This window comes from Trachypithecus francoisi, unplaced genomic scaffold, assembly GCF_009764315.1.
Source record: "Trachypithecus francoisi isolate TF-2019V2 unplaced genomic scaffold, Tfra_2.0 Lachesis_group0, whole genome shotgun sequence".
Classification (NCBI taxonomy): domain Eukaryota; kingdom Metazoa; phylum Chordata; class Mammalia; order Primates; family Cercopithecidae; genus Trachypithecus; species Trachypithecus francoisi.
The window spans coordinates 129,757,638-129,779,459 of NW_022681453.1; the positions used below are offsets into that span (position 1 = coordinate 129,757,638).

Sequence of the window (21,822 nt, forward strand, 5' to 3'; positions counted from 1 at the left end):
ACAGAGCATGTACTCAATAAACGGTTGTTTTTGTTTTTAAGTTATGTTATTTCCTGTCCTTATTTTCCCTTGATTCCTTTAAAATTGCCCTAGAATAGTTTGTTACACACACCTGCAGCGACGGCATTCCTGGAAAACTCTTGTCATGTCACTTCACCATTGGTAGTGTAGCAACCCTCGAACCAGTCGGAGAAGGGAGAAGGGAGAGCCAATTCAAATAGGTGTAGGCTTTCTTAGAATACAACTTAGTAAGGTGACATGTCTATCGCAAAGTATGTGTTTCAGGTGAGTTTTACATCTTAAAAGAACCCAGAATCTATATTATGAATACATTACTGCTACTTAAATCTTTTTTGAAGTCTTGGGTTTCTTATCATTTCCCACAAGTAAAAATGCTATACAAGTGGAGAGGCGACAGGGAAGAAACTGAATTAATGGCAGTAAGTTATGGCCCTGTTTCATCTGTTGCTAAAGAGCAAATTCAACAGAGAATGGGAAAGGAAGTGCAAGATGGAAAAGAACAAGAGGTGCATTTGACAGTATGGTATATCAAGACATCAGTATCTAGCTTATTTTTTTCAAAACTCACTAAAAGTACACATCATTAGAAGATAAATATAATCCTTATTATCAAGGAGCTTATGAGGAATGAATTAATATTTTTGATTAATGCAGATGTGTTCAGTGGAGAAGCCTAGGTTAATTTCTCAGCCCAGATGCCACCCACATGATCAGAGAGTGGAGAGCGGAACACGGAATATTTCAAGCCTGGCTATGCTGTCAGTTATAAACCTCGAAGTTTCTTGAACGTATCACATACTCAAATGTAATTTCTCCAACATGTATGTTCACTTCATGTCATTTTAAATCTATACTAAGCTGTTGAGATAAACAAACTTTTGGTTTAATTCAAATAAGTCTAAGTTGGTTGATTGTCTTACCTTGTTGCTTTGAAGTAAAAAGAAGGTAAGTAGATGATTTTGGAAAAATTAAACTAGTCACTAAAATCTTCAAAATGAGACCTACTTAATATGTTTGTTATGGTGGTGGTTGTTTTATGCTCCTGTTGTTAAAAAGGGTAATCTATTTTTAAAAAGATGTCCAGGATGATCTGAGAGTGATTTAGATCAATACAGTTAAGACCTCATTACAATGCAACATAATATCTTCAAAGAAAACTTCCAGGCACACCTAGCCAAACCTTAGGGGTTCGTTGTTCCAGAGGGTGGAACTGACTGGGATGGTAAAGAAAAATAACTTGTATTATCAAGGCCAGTGAACCAGAGGTGCAAATATAGTTAATGATGTGTTTTTACAACAAATTCTCATTTTTCCTTTTAACCCTACTGAGACCATGGTCATTTTGACATTTCCGTATTTGGTGCTAACCTAACAGCTAGTGTGTGTTTTCAAATGGAATAGCTAAAGAATTTCAGAATAGAAGCTCTACCACAATGCAGCTTTTAAATATACTTTCAACTATTCTTTGATCTTTTTGCAAGGAAAACTTCTTATGAACTCTAAAGTGTTCTTTCATCTATTCTACTTTAGGTGACCTGTTCGTTTTATTTCTACCTTCATCATGCATATCCATCACCAAAAGTATATGCTTTATTTGTTTTATTAAGTCACAGCATTTTATTTTCAATTGCCTGATTGTACATGATATAAAAAAAAGATGTATTAATATTTGCATGTCTTACCTGACTTGCAATTAGGGTTATTAGCAGCGTTATATCCAAGAAACATTCTGTGTAAAATAGGTTCTGGGCTCCTGGGTAACAGATAAAAAAAAAAAAAAGAAAAAGATATTCAGGACATTTCCTTCACAACAACCTCTTTCCATCTTCTTGTCTTTTGTTGGGTCTTTTCATTTTAGATTTTCTTCCCCAGAAAGTAGGTAGATACGACTGCTGGCATCCCTACAGCCTTTTGTTAATACAGTAATGACAGAAGTAGACCATTCAAAGGTGTGCTTGAAGTATGCAATTTCCAGTTCCTTTTCAATGGTTCAATATACACCCTTTGCTTTTTATTCAGACTAAACACAATCAAAAATGTCCCTTCAGAAATTGTAGATTTTATGCTTTCCAACTCCACATTTCCCATTTATGTTGAACTAGAAATCAGGAGGTTATCAATATTACACCAAGGAAAATGTGGGAAAGAGGGGATATCCTTTCTTTTAAATAACAACTAAGAACTCTACTATATTCATGGTGATTTTTCTTTATGGCATTTTACTAGGATTCCAAACCACCATGATCCTACTTCACTGTAATAAAGTACCCACGTTATTAGGTGAAGCAACTAGGAGACGTGTACTTCTTCTATGTTACCAGAGTAACTTTTACCATCCAAAAGATACTTGGAACCAGGGAAAGTAGTAAAGATAGCATGTTGATTCTAAAATGCATTTTACTGCATATTTCCAAGTTCTTCAAAATCTAAGACTTAGTTCTGGAAATTAGCCAGCAAATCATTTTTTATTAATGATTAGAAAAAATACATAATAAATGAATGCATGGCTCATTTTTTATCTCTGATTTATTTTATTTCATTTTATTGATTTTTGGTTAGCCAGCTTATTCTCATATTGAAGAAAATGACACTGACTACTGGGATCACTAGGAGGTCCCAGTCAAAAATATTCCCCTCCAAATTGAGCTTTAACATTTATTTGGTAAAAGATTGTTTTCCTAGGTGTCCAGTGGTAACAGTTGATACTACTAATAGTCATTTAAGACTGAGCGTGTTTTAGAGGATTTTAGAGAATATTTTGGCAAAGAAATGGGAAATAAAACATGAATGCACTAAGAAATCCAGGAGATCTGGGAAATTGGTGTTGATCATGTAGGAGCTCCTTTTTCACCACCAATGGATGATGTGTGTGTGTGTGCACGTGCACGCATGCGTGTGTGTGTGCATGACCTACCAATCATGACACAGGATTCTCTATAACATAATGAATAACTAATCCAATATTCTATTTGAATATTTAATAGAGTTTGCACTTAGGAAAATTACCAAGACCTGGTGAATTTGAGATTAAGCAAATTCACCATGTGAGAAGATTAAGGAATGAAGATTATTTATTATCAAGAGTTATTTAATTTTCCATCTATTCTTCAGTCAATTCTGATAATTTAAATTTTCCAAAACAACTGTTCACTTTAAGATTTCAAAGTTATTGATTTAAAGTTCATATTAGTCATGTTTTTAATCTCTGTAATTAATATCTCCAGTTTTATCCTTAGTATTGTTTTACTTTGTACCTTTATCTTTTCATTTTCTTGATTCATTTTTCTAGATTAGTCTATTTTTAAAGTATGTATTTATAAAACATATAAAAGTTCCCATCTAGTAGGTTACATAGGATACAATGAAAGTACAAAAAATAGATCTCATATAGGGAGTACTTGGAAAATAATTTCTTTGTGAGGTGCAGAAGCCTATTTCTATATATTAGATAAAGTGTTAATTTTATTGCTCAAAAACACTTTTTGGTTCATTTTTTGGTTCATAATTTTATTGCTCAAAAACCCATTTGATTCATCAGTTTTTGACAAGGATGTGGTAATCTTCACTCTAAATGAAATTTCCTTTTTAATTTAGTACATACCAGTTCGTGGCTAAAATATTTCTCTTCCTAGATTGTTCCATTTATTGTTTGCCATGCCCTTCCTTCTTTCTTTTTTTAAAAATTAATTTTATTTTATTTTAAGTTCCAGGATACATGTGCAGGATGTGCAGGTTTGTTACATAGGTAAACATGTGCCATGGTGGTTTGCTGCATCTATCAACCCATCTCCTAGGTATTAAGCCCTGCACACATTAGCTCTTTATCATTATGCTCTCCCTCCCCCAAACCCCCTCACAGGCCCCAGTGTGTGATGTTCCCCTCACTGTCTCCATGTGCTCTCATTGTTTAGTTTCCACTTATAAGAAAGAGCATGCTATGTTTGGTTTTCTGTTCCTGTGTTAGTTTGCTGGGGATAATGGCTTCCAGCTCCATCCATGTGACTGCAAAGGACATGATCTCATTCCTTTTTATGGCTGCATAGTATTCCATGGTGTATATGTACCACAGTTTCTTTATTCAGTCTATCATTGATGGGCATTTGGGTTGATTCCATGTCTTTGCTATTATGAATAGTGCTGCAATTAACATACGCATGCATGCATCTTTAAAATAGAATGATTTGTATTCCTTCGGGTATATACCCAGTAATGGGATTGCTGGGGCAAGTGATATTTCTGGTTCTATTTGAGGAATAGCCACACCATCCTCCACAATGGTTGAACTAATTTACATTCCCATCAACAGTGTAAAAGAGTTCCTGTTTCTTCACAGCCTGGCCAGCATCTGTTGTTTCTTGACTTTTCATTATGATCGGTGTGAGATGGTATCTCATTGTGGTTTTGATTTGCATTTCTCTAGTAATCAGTGATGTTGAACATATGTTTGTTGGTCACATAAATGTCTTCTTTTGAGACATCTATTCATGTCCTTTGCCCACTTTTTAATGGGGTCATTTGTTTCTTTCTTGTAAATTTGTTTAAGCTCCTTGTAGATTCTGGATATTAGACCTTTGTCAAATGGATAGATTGCAAAAATTTTCTGCCATTCTCTAGTTTGTCTGCTCACTCTGTGATAGTTTCTTTTGCTGTGCAGAAGCTCTTTAGGTTAATTAGATCCCATTTGTCAGTTTTTGCTTTTGTTGCAATTGCTTTTGGTGATTTCATCATGTAATCTTTGACCATGCCTATGTCCTGAATGGTATTGCCTAGGTTTTCTTCTAGAGTTTTTATAATTTTGGGTTTCACATTTAAGTCTTTAATCCATCTTGAGTTAATTTTTGTATAAGGTATAAGGAAGGGGTCCAGTTTCGATTTTCTGCTTGTGGTTAGCCAGTTTTCCCAACGCAATTTATTAAATAGGGAATCCTTTCCCTATTGCTTGTTTTTGTCAGGTTTGTCAAAGATCAGATGGTTGTAGATGTGTGGTCTTAATTCTGAGACCTCTATTCTGTTCCATTGGTCTACTGCCTGTTTTTGTACCAGTACCGTGCTGTTTTGGTTACTGTAGCCCTGTAGTATAGTTTGAAGTTGGATATCATGATGCCTCCAGCTTTGTTCTTTTTGCTTAGGATTGTCTTGGCTATACAGGCTCTTTTTTGGTTCCGTATGAATTTTAAAGTAGTTTTTTCTAATTCTGTGAAGAATGTCAATGGTAGTTTAATGGGAATAGCATTGAATCTATAAATTACTTTGGGCAGTATGGCCATTTTCATGATATTGATTCTTTCTATCCATGACCATGGAATGTTTTTCCATTTGTCTGTGTCCTCTCTGATTTCCTTGAGCAGTGGTTTGTAGTTCTCTTTGAAGAGGTCCTTCACTTCCCCTGTTAGCTGTATTCCTAGGCATTTTATTCTCCTTGTAGCAATTGTGAATGGGGGTTCATTCATGATTTGACTCTCTCTGTTGGTGTATAGAAATGCTTGTGATTTTTGCACATGGGTTTTGTATCCTGAGACTTTGCTGAAGTTGCTTATGAGCTTAAGGAGCTTTTATGCTGAGATAATGGGGATTTCTAGATATCCTTATTTCAATGAATGCCTTTGTCTTAAATTATTTTTCTTTTGATATTCACGTCACTACACTGGCTTTCTTTTGGTTGTTTTTTTGTATGACATTTTAACTTTTTTGCTGTTGTTGTTGTTTGTTTGTTTGTTTTTTGGACAAGGTCTCACTCTGTCACCCAGGCTGGAGTGCAGTAAACCTCCTAGGCGCTTTATTCTTCTATGTCTTTGCTGAAATTATTTCTTTTCTGAGGCTTTCTATATTTTCATTTGTTTCAAGTGTGTTTGCAGTTGCTCACTGAAGGATATTTTTCATGGCTGCTTTAAATTTATTTTCAGATCATTCTAACATCTTTATCATCTCAATATTAGCATCTGTTCATTGATATTTTTCATTCAATTTGAGTTCTCTGCAGTTTCTTGTTATAACAAATGATTTTCAATTAAAACCTGGACTCTATATATATATATACACAAGGTCTCACCCCGTTAGAGTGCAATGGCATGATCATGGGTTACTGCATCCTCAACCTCCCAGCCTCAAGCAATCCTCCCACCTCAGCCCCCTGAGTACTGGAACTACAGGCATATACCACCAAGCCTGGATAATTTTTTGTATTTTTTGTAGTTACAGGGTCTTACTATGTTGCCCAGGCTGGTCTTGAGCTCCTGGGCTGAAATGATCCTCCCACCTTGGCCTTCCAAAGTGCTAAGATTATAGGCATGAGCTACAGGGCCCAGTCTACTGTTTAATTGTTAACAGATTTGTGAGACTTTGTTTTAATCATATCCTTTAAGGAACATGTAGATGGATTTATTTAAATATACTTTAATATTCCCTATCTCCTAATATTTAATTCACTAACATATACTATGATTACTGATATATTTGGCTTTATTTCTACCATTTCATTGTGTGTTTTCTATTTAGTATTCTGTTCTTTTGCTTCTGTTTTTTTCTCCATTCCTACTTTCTGTGAAAGTGATGCATTATTTTCTGTTGCTAATTTTAAAGCTAAACATTAAGTTTCTATTGATTTAGTGCTTACTCTTAATTTTTTATTTCCACATTTAAATATAAAATTTTATAACAATTACTAAATATATTAAACATGCTTTTCACTTTTCCCAAACACTGAGTTATTTAGTGTGCTGATTATAAAACACCACTCTCCTGTTGACTTTTTATTCTCTAGTTTTAGTTTTACACATTCGAGTTGTTTTTGCTTTGTTTTGTTTCATTTTTTACTTGCTATAAGCTATTAAATTTCCAAATGTATTTATATCAGTGTCTATGTTCATTCTTCTCCCTTTTATCTCAAGCTTTCTCTCTGAATTCACTTTTCTTTTTATGGAGGTACATATTTTACCAGATTTTTTAGTAAGGATGCACGGGTAGTAAGTTCTCTTGGACTACAACCGAAAATGTTTTAATTTTTCTCTCATTCCTGAATTTTGTTTAATTGAATATAAAATTATAATTTGTATTTTCTTTCATCATTCTAAATATATTATTTTGTTGTTTTAAAGATATTTCTCTTTAATCTGTGTTAGTCTAAAGTTTTACTATGATTTGTCCAGGTGTAGATTACATTCATTATATTTCTTGATATTCAGAGGGAAGTTTTAATCTAATGAGTCACATCCCTATTCAGTTTGGGAAAAATTGCATGTGTTTACTCTTCAAATACTGCTCTTTTGTTTGCTCTTCTGTTTACCATTCTCTTCTTCTGGGATTTCTACTGTACATGTATTGAAGTTTTTTCTCCCCTCCATGCCCCTTTTTTATTTCTTTCCTTCTTCCCTCCCTAGATCCCTCCTCTTTCTTCTTTCCTTTCCTTCTTTTTTTATCTCCTTGTCTCTCTGTACACTTTATTGGACAAATTACTCACCAGCAATATTAGAGAGTTCTAGTTGCTTTACATTTATCCCATTGTTAAGTATGGTCCAATGTTAAGTATTGTCAGCTTTTTAATTTTTTTTTCTTTTTTTTTTTTTGTAGACATGGGGTTTTGCCATGTTGACTAGACTGGTCTCAAACTCCTGAGCTCAAGCCATCTGCCCACCTCAGCCTCCCAAACTGATGGGACTACAGGCATGAGCTACCACACCTGGCCAGCGTTTAAATTTTAGTCATTCTAGTAGGTGTGTATATTCATTGTGGTGTAAATTTGCATTTTCCTAATGACTAATTATGTTAGATATCTTTCATTGGTCATTCACATATCTTTGTTGGCAAAGTGTATTTTCAAATCTTTTGCCTGTTTTATATTGAGTTGTCTTTTTATTATTGAGTTGTAAGATTGCTTTTTTATTTTTATTTCTTTTTTTTTTTTTTTTTGAGACGGAGTCTCGCTCTGTCGCCCAGGCTGGAGTGCAGTGGCCGGATCTCAGCTCACTGCAAGCTCCGCCTCCCGGGTTCACGCCATTCTCCTGCCTCAGCCTCCCGAGTAGCTGGGACTACAGGCGCCCGCCATCTCGCCCGGCTAATTTTTTGTATTTTTTTAGTAGAGACGGGGTTTCACCGTGTTAGCCAGGATGGTCTCGATCTCCTGACCTCGTGATCCACCCGTCTCGGCCTCCCAAAGTGCTGGGATTACAGGCTTGAGCCACCGCGCCCGGCCTATTTTTATTTCTTTATACTCTGGTTATGAGCCTTTTTTAATGTACGTTTTATAAATATGTCCTCCCAGTTTGTAGCTTGACTCTTCTTAATGGTGACTTAAAACCAGAAGACTTTCATTTTGTTAAAGACTTTTATTTGAATCAATTTTTTTCTTTTATGATTAGTGTTTTTCTATGTCCTGCATAAGAAATCTGTGCCTATCTCAATATCATGAAGATTTTTGTCTATGTTTTATTCTAGATGTTTTTTAGTTTTAGGTTTTATATTAAGCCTGTGATTCATTTGAGTTAATTTTTATATATACTGTGAAATAAAAGTCAAGATTTATTTTCTCCAACAGAATAGCCAGTTGTTCCAGCATAGTCTGTTGAAAAGACTTCTTTTCCCATTGAATTAGCTCACAATTTCAGTCAAAAATCTATTGACTTTATATGTGTTTATCTATTTCTAGGGTCTTTTTTCTGTTCAGTTGATCTGCATGTTTATTTTAGTGCTAATACTATACTCTCTTGGCTATTTTAACTTTATAGTAAGTCTTAAAGAAAGGTAATATAAATATATCTGCATGTCTACATTCATATATGTTTTAGACTCAGTTTGTCAATTTTTTTTAAAAGTTACTGAGTTTAGGGGATTTTTTTGTTGAATCTGTACATCAGTGTGAGAGAACTGATATTTTAACAAATTGGAATCACCTGATTCGTGAACATAGTATATTTCTTTATTTATTTAGATCAGCTTTAATTTCCCTCAGCAATGCTTTATGGTTTAAGTGTACATATTTTTTAAAGATATCCCTAAGTATCTCATGTTTTTATCTATTATAAACAATATAGTTTTTATGGTTTCTATCTTTAACGATTTGGTTGCTAATATTTTTATATTAAATTTTAATCCATGACTTTGCTAAACGTATTTACTGATTCTAGCAGTTTTTTGTGGATTTTTTAGAATTTTTGCATACATAATCATGCCATTCTTGAATTGAGTTTTACATCTTTATTTCAAAAACATATGCTTTTTATCTTTTTTTCTTGCCTGTTGCACTGACTAGAACCTTCAGTAGTAGGAAAGCAAATGTCTTTGTCTTGTTCTTAATCTTGGGAGGAAAGCATTCATTCTTCTACCATGAAATATGATGCTAGCTCTAGGTTTTTAGTAGATGCTCTTTATCAAATTGAGAAAACACCTTTTTATCTTAGTTTGCTAAGAGATTTTAGCCTGAGTGAATGTTATGTTTTGTCAAATGCTTTTTATAAATATGTATTGAAAAAATTATATAAATTTTCTATTTTATTCTGTTAATATGAATTATATTGGATATTTTTGCATGTTCAGTTAAATTTGCAGTCCTCAAATAAATCCCTCTTTGTTATGATATATTGTCAGTTTTATATGTTGCAATTCAATGTTAGCTACATTATTATATTTAAAAAATTATTTCATCTATGTTGCAACATAGATGAAAAATATTGACTAAAATTTTTTTCTTATAGTGTCTTTGTTTAATTTTAGTATCAGATTAATGTTGTCATCAAAAAAATGCTAAGAAGTCTTCTCTTGTATATTTTGAAAGTTTGTTTAAAGTAATACCATTTCTTTCTTTTTTTTTTTTTTTTTGAGACGGAGTCTTGCTCTGCCGCCCAGGCTGGAGTGCAGTGGCCGGATATCAGCTCACTGCAAGCTCCGCCTCCCGGGTTTACGCCATTCTCCTGCCTCAGCCTCCCGAGTAGCTGGGACTACAGGCGCCCGCCACCTCGCCCGGCTAGTTTTTTGTATTTTTTTTAGTAGAGACGGGGTTTCACCGTGTTAGCCAGGATGGTCTCGATCTCCTGACCTCGTGATCCACCCGTCTCGGCCTCCCAAAGTGCTGGGATTACAGGCTTGAGCCACCGCGCCCGGCCATTTCTTTCTTAAATAGAGGGAATTTATCAGTTGAAAGAACCTAGGTCTACTGGTTTTTTGATGTGAAAAAAATTTAAATCATGAATGCAAATCCTTTAGTAGGGCTTCTGGTATTTTCTAATTCTTCTTGTGTCCATTTCGGTAAACTGTGTCTTTCAAGGAAATTGTTTATTACATATAAGTTGTGGAATTTATTGACATAATTCTGATATGTTATTATAATTTTAATGTCTATAGTATCTATAGTGTGTCTCCACTTTTCATTTTTGATAACTGGTAATATGTGTCTTCTCTCTTTTAATCTCAAACTTTGCAGTTAGAGTTTATACATTTTTTTAAATGTTTTCAAAGTACCAGCATTTCGCTTCATTGATTTTCTCTATTGTTTGTTATCTGTTCCATTGGTTTTGCTACCTTTTTTTCAACCACATATCTGTAGCATTTAGAGATTTAACTTTATTGCTTTCTTTTTCCACACACTAAGCTCTTCTTTTTCTAGTTTGATTTGCTCTTCTTTTTCTAGTTGTTAGAGCAAAAGCTTAGAAGCTTCTGTACCTTCCATTTTTCTACTGTATAAGTATTCACTGATACAAATTTCTCTCAAAACACTGCTTTACCTACACCCTATCGATTTTGAAATGTTGTATAGTATCATTTCTTTTGTGACTTTTTTGACCCAGGTGTTGTTTAAGTTGTAAATATTTCATGACCTTCCAGATATGTTTTTGTTATTCACTTTTATTTTAATTCTGCTATGGGCAGATAACATATTTTACATAATTTCAACCCTTTAAAATTTGTTACTTTGTTTTTTGGCCCAGAATGTGATCTATTTTGGCTAATGTTTCATATGAACTTGAAAATAATGCATATTCTGCTATTGGTGAAATGTTCTTAAAATGCAAATTAGTTGATTAGTAGTATTGTTCAAGTCATATATATGATTTCTGATTTTTATCTAGCAATTACTGAGAGGGAGTCTAAAATGTTTGACTATAATTTGGAATTGTCTATTTCTCCCTTTACTTCAAGAGTTCTTTTATCAGATATTTTAAAGATCGGTCATTAGGCATATACACATTTAGGCTTTTTGTGCCTTCTTGATGATTTGACCCTTCAATCATTATGAAATCTCCTTATTTATTCTTTTAATCAAAGAGTGTAGTCCACGTATTGATATGGCTGGTGCTAAGTCTGCTATGTTGCTATTTGTTTTGCATTGGTCCCGTTTGCCTTTGTTATTATTTTGTGCTGTTACGATTTCTGGAAGATTAATTACGTTCTTTGTGATTTCATTTTGTCCCTCTATTGGTTTATTAGCTGTAATGGTTTTAATTCTTAATGTTTTCTCTTTTGAAAAAAGTCAAAATATGTATGTTTAACTTTTCACAGTCTGCATGCAAATATATCATACCACTTCATATATAATATAAGATCATTACAACAGTAATCTTCCACTTACCACTGCCTTGTCTTTTTTTTTTGTGGTATTTTCATACACTTCCATATATGTTATAATCAATCTCCTTAATATATTGCTACTATTTTTGCTTTAGACATTACCTTATCTTTTAAAAAGATTTTAAAAATGAAAATGTCTTTCATATTACCCACATATTTTCTATTCCTGGCAGAATAGAAATTTTAGAACAGAAAATAGAAATTCATTCCTGGTACAATGAAATTTTCTACTGGGAATAGAAAACATGTGGGTAATATAAAAGATATTTTAATTAAAATTTTCCTTTAATATTTTCACAAAGCTCATGTAATATTTGGTAATGCTGGTATCAATACTCTCACCTTTGGTTTTTGAAATATGTCTTTATTTTACCTCCTTTTTAAAAGATAGCTTTGCTTTATATAGAATTCTAGGTTGATGTTACGGATTAAATGCTTATGTTAGCACCCCTCCCCCAATCCCCCATCCTGGCACACAAAATACCTATGTTGAAGCACTAACCCCCATTGTGGTTATACTTGGAGATGTGTCCTTTAAGGAAGTAATCAGGATTAAATGAGATCATAGAGTGGGGCCCTGTTCTAATAGGATTAGTGCCCTAATAAGAAGGGACACCAGAGTATTCTCTGTCTCTTTTCCTCTCTCTCTCTCTCTCTCTGTCTCTCTCATTTTCTCTCACTCTACCTCATTCTCTCTCTGTCTGCCTCTCTCTCTCCCACCATGCATATGCACTGAGGAAAGGCCATGTGAGGACCTTAATAGAAGGCAGCCATCTACAAGCCAAGGACAAAGACCTCACCAAAAGTCTAAGCAGCTGGCACATTGACTGGAGACTTCTAGCCTCCAGAACTATGGCAACATGAATCTCTGTTATTTAAACCACCCAATCTATGGTATTTTGTTATGGAAGCCTAAGCTAACCAATACAGTTGATCTTTATCTTTTTTATACATTGTAAACATGTTTTTCCTTTTCTTTTTGCTTGCATTATTTCTAACGAGAAGACATTTGTCATTCGTATCTTTGTCCTCCTGTATATAATGAGCATATTTTCTCTGTCTTCTTCCCAGATTTTTCTCTTTATCATTGGTTTCTGGAAATTTTATTATGTTGTCTCTGTGTGTGATTTCATTTGTGTTTATCACGCTTGGAATGTATGGATCTCTTACAAATACAAATTTATAGTTTTAAATTTGTAAGTTTTTGACACATTTTCTTCAAATATTTTCTGCATCATTTCCCCATACTTTTTTCTGTCCACATGGGTTAAGTGGCTTGATATTTTCCCATAGGTCTTTGAAGTTCTACACCTTTGTTTGCCAGCCATTTTCCTCTCTGTGCCTCAATCTGGAGAGCTACTACTGCCCCACACTTCAAGTTCGCCGATATTTCTTCTGCACTGTCTAATAAACTGTTAGCCTCATCCAGTAAATTTTTCATTTCAAATTTTGTATTTTTTAACCTATGAGTTGATTAAATTTTTCAAAAATACTTTTATATTAATTTGCTAGGGCTGCCATAACAAACACCACAGACTGGGTGACTAAACAATAGAAATTTATTTCTTCAAAGTTCTGGAAGCTACAAGTTCAAGATCAAGACGTCAGCATGGTTGATTTCTTCTGAGGCCCCTCTCCTTGCCTCCCCGTGTTTTCAGAGGGTCTTCACTCTATGTACCTGGGTTCTAATCGCCTCGTTGTATGAGGACACCAGTTATATTGGATTAGAGCCCACCCCAAATACCTCATTTAACCTTAACTACCTCTTTAAAGACTCTATCTCCAAATACAGTTACATTCTGAGGTACAGGAGGTTAGGACTTCAGCATACAAATATTCAAGGAACACAATTCAGCTCAAACAACATTCCATTTCACTTTTCACTATTTTTGTATTTTCGTATTTTGATTTAAATCTTTGTGCATACTCGTAATAGCATTTTTGATACCTTTGTCTGCTAATTTCATCACCTCTGTCACTTCTGGGTCTATTTCTATTACCTGACTTTTTTTCCTGGTTATGGATCACATCTCCCATTTCTTTGCCTGTGTAGTAATTTTTTCTTTCTTTTTCCCCCCTTCAACTTTTATTTTAAGTTCAGGGGTACATGTGCAGGATGTGCAGGTTTGCTACACAGGTAAACGTGTGCCATGGTGGTTTGCTGCACAGATCATCCCATCACCCAGGTATTAAGCCCAGCATCCATTAGCTATTCTTCCTCATGCTGTCCTTACCTGTACAATAATTTTAAATGGCTCCACAAATTTTTTCTTTGTCATCTCGAGTGTCTGGATTTTGTTCAGTCTCCGGATGTTGTTTTCTTCCTTTAAAGAGTGTTGAATTTTGTTTTGTCAGTCAGTGAAGCCACTTGCAGATAAGCCTGATCCTTTTAAGGATTACATTTAGGCTTTTCTAGGATGGATCTAGAGTAACCTTCGTTATAGGGCTATTTGAGCCCTAGAACTAAGGTGTAACCTTCTTGAAGTCATTATTAATAAACTGGGTGTGTGAAGAAATCTCTTTGCTCTGTCTGTTTCCACTTAAACATTTCCCAGCCCCCGGTTGAGCTCCGTTGTGGTTGTTCTTTCCCTAGTAATTTTTCTTTGCCCATCCTCATGGATTCTCCTTCTATGAATATGTAGCTTATTCAGCCAGAGTCAAATGAACTCATGTGCAGATCTCTGGAGCTCTTTCTCTGCACAGCTCTTGTCTCTCTAATACTCTCCTCTGAAAATTCCAGGTGCTTCAAACCCCTGAAACTTTTATTTCTGTCCTCAAATCAGTGAGATGGCTCTGCTTCTCCTCCTGAGTTTCCCATTTCTGTGCTACAAAGTTTAAATTGCCTCCAGAAAGAAATCCAATGCAGTCATCAAGCAAATGTCATTTGTTTCCCTCCTCTCAGAGATCATAGACCTATGTTGCCCTATTGTCTAGTATCTGAGAACAATTATTTCATATATTTTGTTCAGTTTCCTATCTGTTTTACAGAGCAAGGTGAGTCCACTACCAGTTACTCAATTACAGCTTAGTCAACAACTATGTAATGAAGTCAATGACTATGTTTTTATTTCACTTGTTACAGAACAATCCTGCTCTTGGAATTTTCATTATTTTGATTGGTAACAAATTGACTTTTATAACGTTTAAGGGTGATTTGCTATACTAAATAATTTGCTTATCAACTAGAAAATAAGTTAGGGGCATTACTATAAATCTGTGAATCACCCATTGTTCCAGTGTGGGTGAAAATTAGTAACCCTGAATGAAAATGGCCTAATAAGTTAATCTAGATAAAGGCTTATTTGTTCTGCTCACCAACGCTATGATAGTGAGGAGGACTGCTGCCTGACAGGTTTTCCATACCTCAGCTCTCAGTATTTAACACTGCATCATTGTGGCTTGATGTGGAATGGCATGAGCACCACCAAAATATTACAAAATGACACAAGTTACAATGATAATAACTTTTACCACTTAATCTCCCAAAGTAAAATAGTACAAGGAAACCAAACTTTGTTTTTAGTCTTTACCCAGTGGAGATCTTTGGGATAAAGCAATTTAAAAGTTTATCATACTAAGTGTTTGGGAAATGTACAGAAAAAAAATCTATTCTAACATTTATAAAAGATAAAAAGTTATGAAAACTAGAACATAAAAACATAAGATTTCTTTGGTCTGAATAAGTAAGTCCTAATGGAAACAGAGTCACTAACACTGGCAGGGTGGTGTGTGTGTGTTTGTATGTATGTGTGTTAAGCCTGCTAATAATGAACAAATTCCCAGCAATGTCTCCACTGTGACTAGCATGGCTCACTAGCACATGACTAACAGTCACTCCTTAGTAACTACTTAAAATCTTTCAACCATCACTTGTTTAACACCATGAGAAACTTTTACTATATTCATATTTCATCATCTCTGCAAAGAGTTGTCCGTATAAGATCAAAATAAGAAGAAAATGATCAGAGGAAAAGCAAAGATGAAATATATTGGTAAGAAGCAAAAAGAATAATGAAACATTTGTAGAGATGCTATTTGCTCTCTGTTTTTGAAAAAGCCTGAAAGCCAAAGCTAATTGGATTAGTGTAAAAGATGAACCACCATTTGGGGGAGACTGATAAAATAAGGCTCAGACTACCTGGATTCCAAAGGCTGGCTCTACATTTAGTATTTGTGTAATCTTGGCTGAATCACTTAACTTTGCTGAAATCCTGTTTCTTTATAAAATGACAAAGTATTAATGATTTTCAAACTGCTCTACAGAGGCCTAGGAGTTTTTTGGCAGCAATTTTTTGGAATTCAGTAGGAAGGGGTGAAGTTAAGAAGAAGTCCCTACTCATCCTCAACTTCAACCAAAGGAGCTCTACTTTCTCAGACATTGGGCTTCCAAATATAATTTTTGTTTCCAAAAGTATGTTGAAACCACTAAACTGGCAAAGGTAAAGAAAAAAATCAGCATGATGTTACGTATCTGGATTGAAGAAGAGCTATCATAGTGCAACCATAGAAAATCTAGATGATCTCAACATGTGAATGTGAAGAATTTCCGCTATATGAAGATGATGTGATGGAGACATCTTGCTGAGCTCCAGCTGAGACACAGGGATGGCTCTAGTAATCAGACAGTGCTGGGTGAGGGAGTTAGCTAGGATGCAAGAAATGAAAGCCTCCCTGGGAAACTTTTCTGTTTAAACATTTTAAATTTCATAATAATGCAGAAATAAATTACTGTAAAAGAATCAAATAATATAGAAATATGTAAAATGTAAAATTTCCTGTTTATCTGCCCATCCCACAATACCACCCTTTTCACCATAGGTAACCACTCTTTTCATTTGGTCTGTGCTTTCACAAACCTTTCTTTCTATGCATATGTATTTTATACGTGTATATATACACATTAGTCTTTTTAAAAAATAAATGAAACCACATGCATTGCTGTGCAATTTGCTTTATTTACTTCTTAATATGTCTGGGAAATTTGTTGTATCAGTACACGTCTATCTGTCTTATTCTTTCTAAAAGAATTTTATTGTATTTCATGATATATACAAACCATATTCATTTAATGATTCCCAAATGAATGGGCTTTATGATTGTTTCCAGTTTTTCATTACTATAAACAATGAACATCATTGTACATAGATCTTTATGTACAAATGTGAATTCTTCTGTAGGATAAATTATTAGAAGTGGAATTAAAATGTTTAAGATTGTGAAAAAAATGTAACTGCATCTATTTATACAAACACCAATAGGGTGTTTTCCAACAATTAAATTTTCTTAATTTTTATCAAATTGATAAAGAAAATCTTTGTATTTTAATTTGCATACCTCTGATTACTAGTGATATTGATAATTATTTTATCTACTTGTTGACCATTTATGTTTGCATTAGTTAAAGAAAACACTAACTATGGGAATTTAAAGACTAGGTTTGGTGCTACATTTATAATTAGGTTTGCAGACTTTGATAAACTAAACTCACCTTTCTGATCCTCACTTCTTAATCTGACAGAAATAATAATTCTAGCTCTGCCTTAATTTAGAAAGTTATTGTGTTTATTAAAATAATGAATGAAAAAGCAAGTATAAAACCCTAAAATTCTAGAAATGGGATTTCTTTTAGTTTTAAAAATGTGCAACATTGTTGAACAATTCTGTAACTGGGAGTTTTCTAAACAAAAGGTAGTTGATATGTGCAGCTACTCATTTACAGACCAACTTTAGTGTCTCCTCAGAAAAGTCTGTGGGCAGAGTAGAAAGCAAAGATACTTGTTCAGGTCCAAAATTGCTCCCCATCCCCACCTGGCCTGGATGAAGACAGGAGAAAGCTTTCTCCTTATTGGATTTTTAATCTAAGTTTGGAGTTTCAAGGAGTGTGGGTGGGGGTGGATACCCTCCCACTTCTTCGGTTCATCCATCAGCAACAACAATGCCATCTGGTTACCGGGGACCAGTGAGGCATAAAAACCCCAGAAAAGCAGCTGTCTTCTCCTTTACCTGTGTCAGAATTACTAATTAAATGACAAATTTGCCTTTAGCCATAAACGAAATTTTGTGCTGCTGAAACTAGTGCAGCTCTTACTCTTAATTAACTATACTTTTTTGTAACTACAATGCTTCCCTTAAAAGAAGTGTGTACCTCAATTAAACAAGGATGAAAATTCTCATCTGACTTTCTTTTTTCTTTCTTTTAGGATGATGTATGTAGTAATTTGTATAAACTTTTAAATGTCATCTTGCCTTCATGTTTTACCCTGAGGTAAAACCAAATTGCCTGTTCATGCTGCTTCCTTTCCCCAGTTTGCGTTTCTAAGATTGCACATGGCAGAATTTTCATTTCCATTTTTGTTCCGCCGATTCAAATTGCCAGCATATCACATATACCTGGATGTGAAGGTGACATGACTGAGACCTTAGTCATATGACCCTTCACAAACTTTGTAAAATTTCATATAAATATAAATAGGCTATCTCATACTCACAAAATGTCGGCACTAATGTTACTGGAATTCATTGGTAAACCAGAAATTACAAAATCTGAATTGGATTAGATTTTAGATACTTTCCACAATCAACAATTCTACTGAACAATCTAAATATTTTTGGTAACTCATATGCAAAAAAGAGCAATACATTTTTCAATGTCCAGCACAAATACATTTATTTCCCAAATGTCAGCTTCTTCATGTGTAGCAAACTCTTTCACCTCATGCTCCAGGTTGCATCTCTGGTTTTTCTTACACCTTAGTGGAAAGTTAACAGAACCATGAAAACCATGAAAATAATATCTCCTTCACTTTTAAGGTTTTCTCCTTCGTTGTGATAATTTTGGATAGACATGTAACCCTTGGATGCCCAAAATCAAAAGGATGCCCTCAGATTATGATATCTTTTGTTATTGCCTTGAAAACCTTTTCTATTTGGTAACTTCCCTCAAGGCAGGATCAATGTGGATCAGATTGTACATTTTGTGATGTAACCCAAATCCCTAGAGTCACCAAGGCACTTTCCTCTCTGTGATCTGTGTTATATAATTATTGAGCACTTCATGTTCCCTAGAAAGAGCAATGTTGTGACCCTTTTAAACATACTGCATCTACAGGCAATGGTTACCAATTCAATGCAACCATCACTTCTTGAGCTTTGGTTATGATAAAAAGTCCTGGGCTAGTCAATTGAAGGGGATAAATATGAGTACTTTACCCACTTCAGTAAGTTTGTTATCTAACAAAAAAGCTGTCCTGCCATATATAGCTATAGTATAAGACAAAATGCAGAGTTTTCCCTAAGATGGGTGCCAACCAGATACCCAGCATAAGAAAGTCATCTGATCACCTACTGGATCCTGTGGAACTACTGGGTTGTCCTGTCTGCAAACACCAGTTAGTGCTCACGCAGTCTCTACCTCTGTGCTCCAGTCTCTTTTATTTCACTCCTATGGCTCAGCCTCTAAGTTCACCTCAGTACCATTGAGAGTGGGGAGTGCTTAATAGTGTTTTAGAGAAAATGTCAGTAAGAAGATTCATTTTCAGCTAGCACTCCCAACAGGAAGTAAGTCATTAAACCAAAAAGATTTACAATGCTTCTCAAACTTCACTGTGCATATGAATCATCTGAGTAACTCATTAAAATAAAGATTCTAATTCAGTAGTTCTTCGGAGGAGCCTGAGAGTCTGTATTTCTAACAAGCACCCAGGTGATGTCAATGCTGCTGGTCTGCAGCCCACACTTTGAGCAGCAAAGATTTTGAACATTGCTCCCACAGCTGCAGAAGATGCTGATCAGGACAGAGAAAATGTTGTCAAAGAGAGTTCAGACTGAAGAGAAATGGAAGAAAGCAGAACCCCACAGTCACTCTCATTAACTAATAAAGCCGCAGTCAACATTTCACACACATAATGGGAGGAGGCAAGGGCTTGTACACAAATCAACTGAAAAGGACTCAGTATTTAAAAGCTACATTTTGGGCAAGACATGGGCAAACGTTCAGAGCAACTTCATCATTAGAAATATGGGATATGAAGCAAAAAGCTGGCATCCCAGACAACAACAAGCCTATGGACACAGGAAACATAATTTAAACTATATCACATTTTCCCCACCACAAGTTACCAAGTCTCACTAGTTCCTTGGTAAGCAAGAGTTGAAGCCTGATCTAAGAACACACTCTACATCCTCATGCACTGCTGTACATACGTGGAGTAAACTTTACAGGGTTGTTATTGAAGAGCGAGGAGTCAGTCACCTTCAACAAGTTGTTTTGCTGTCTTCATGAAGTACTGACCTAAAGGATCTCCTCTGTTATTAACACAGAGATAGGAACCTGGTAGAACTTACGTACTAAAAATCAAGATCCTGGTGCCTAGATTATTGATTTGATATATTTGTGTTCAAATATGGCTATTTACTTCAGAAACAAGAAAATTAAAGTAAGATGTTTTTAGATCTGGTCTTTTTGTTCTAAAATACATGGCAAAACAAAAGGATCTTGTTTTCAGATTCTTATACTTCTAAGGAAAAAGACCATGGCATGGACCTGGAGGTGGATTTTATAACCATGTTCCAGAGTAGCATATTTTCTTAATGATAATAGCTGTTGTGCCTGGCTGCTAACTCTGGGTAGAAGTCAAAGCCAGACAAAGCAGATTTACTCTCTTTCTGAAGGGAGATTTTTATCATATTATTTTCAGGGAAGAGGCTAAGCATGATCTTCAGTTGAATTCTGAACTTATTACCCAATAGACTTAAAGTTTCTTCTACTACCCAAAGGTTGAGAATATTTTATCTAATGTGGAAAAATAAAGGGATAGTTATATCAATCTTAGATTGCTTTAAGACAACTACTTTAAAAGTTCAGTTTAAATAGTTTCAATGAAAACTGGCCCATCATCACATTCTGTTGAATCCTTTCGACCTCCAATTAACAAATGGGAATTATGGTTTATTCTTTAATGTACATTAATTTGATTCAAGTAGGATCCAGACTGCACAGCTCAGCATTCTACTTGAATAAAGAAGAAAGCATTCAATCCCCCTCCATAGCAAATTCAGCCTTCCACAAGTCAGTTCTGCCAGTCAGTGATGGCTGCATTGCAAAAACTGCTTTGCAAATGTTTTGCTGGGTTTTGTTGCTAGGTGATGACTGGGAAAACTTTGCAATTCCTGCTGAGAGGTTTAAAAAAATGTGCCTGTAACCAGTTTCATATTAAAGAGGAGGAAAAAAATAGGGCAGCCTGCACCTTAATTCCTCCAGGTTTACTCCTTGCCCTATACTCCCCCTTAGCTGCCATGTAGAGAAATTGTGACCATCAGGAAATGTATACATACAACACTTGAGGAAAAAAAAAAAAAAGAAACAATGTTCAATTTATCGCCAACCAAACCAGAGTAGAGTTAATAACACAGAACTTGTCAAATGTCTTTCTTTTACTCTGAACTAGACTTTAAATCACGGGATGGGGGAGGGAATAGCAGAGGAAGCGGGTGAACGGAGCAGAACCAACCCATTCTCCCAATGTTCTTTTCTATTCTACACATTAGCAAAGACCCTCTGCTTAAGAAATTGGCCTGAAGCTAGAGTCAGCTTGTACCTGAGCTGTGCTTCAGAAACCCTTGGCCTGGATGCGACTTTCCAGCCAAGCAGCAGGGATTCCTGGGAAAGCCTGGAGGCCTGTCTGAGGCCTCGTCCTATGTCAATGATTGATGAGGACAAGTGCGAGAGGTGACGCACTGTGAAATCAGACTGTGGCACAAAGAGTTAATCCTTGGGCTTTTTCCAAACTGGATCCTTTGAGAGAAAACATAATATTTATTCCTTCCTTTGTTAATTTTGCAGCTAAAAAAGCACTCTTGATATCTTATTCACTAGGCGAGATGCCAGCCTGCAACCTCCATAAAATTTCAGGAGATAAATACCACACTAGTGGCAATAATTATTTGTCCTTGCGTTATCATCATCAAATTATTTTAAACTGCTGATTTAACAAGTGCTGTATTATAACCAATAGAAAGAGAAAAGCAGTTGTTTCTGCATACAAATTTCTTTCCACAGATTAAAGAACCTACCTACAAATCACAAAAAAGAAAAAAAAACTGAAAAATTACAACTGTGCCACCTTGGGCTTCTCTATTCTTAGAAACTTGGAAACAGCTTGGTGGTAAGAGATCCTTTTCTCTCCTGCACTAACTCATTCACTCTTTCTCACTCCCCACTGGGTTCTCTCCTGGGAGGACAGGGAA

At 35.1% G+C, this 21,822-nt stretch overlaps 1 pseudogene; it reads left to right on the forward strand.

Annotated features, from left to right (window-relative positions):
* The first annotated feature begins 258 nt into the window (after positions 1 to 258).
* The window catches only part of LOC117078525, a 74,311-nt pseudogene continuing 52,747 nt past the window's right edge, over positions 259 to 21,822 (forward strand).